The following is a 329-nucleotide window of genomic DNA, read 5'->3' as shown; positions in this document are numbered from 1 at the left end:
GTTTAAAGATAACCAAAGACACCCCCCCCCCCCCCCTAACCTCTAGCATAGTAATTAAAATTGTGAAGAAAAAAAAAATGTCATTCCATCCATTTTAACAGATTCTCATCTGGTCTGCATACATATTCCATATCAGACAAAAAGTCTCAGAAATATCTCTTTACAGAAATATTTTCACTTTATTTACATAGAAAAAATCTGAAAGTACATATAGATTTATCACATTTGAAAAACAACAACTTGGAAATGGATTTTTTTTATTGTGTAGTCCTTAAACCCATAGATGCAGGCAGTGAATTTACACAGGCATTTTCCAAAATTTTTTTTTG

General features: G+C 31.3%; 1 pseudogene; it reads left to right on the top strand.

Moving 5' to 3' along the window:
* LOC119591789 overlaps nucleotides 1-329 on the top strand; it is a 6,528-nt pseudogene that overhangs the window by 4,827 nt on the left and 1,372 nt on the right.

Source organism: Penaeus monodon, chromosome 29 (genome assembly GCF_015228065.2).
Source record: "Penaeus monodon isolate SGIC_2016 chromosome 29, NSTDA_Pmon_1, whole genome shotgun sequence".
NCBI classification, from domain to species: domain Eukaryota; kingdom Metazoa; phylum Arthropoda; class Malacostraca; order Decapoda; family Penaeidae; genus Penaeus; species Penaeus monodon.
Note: the sequence above shows the minus strand (reverse complement) of the source record. Positions and strands in the feature narration are given on the sequence as shown.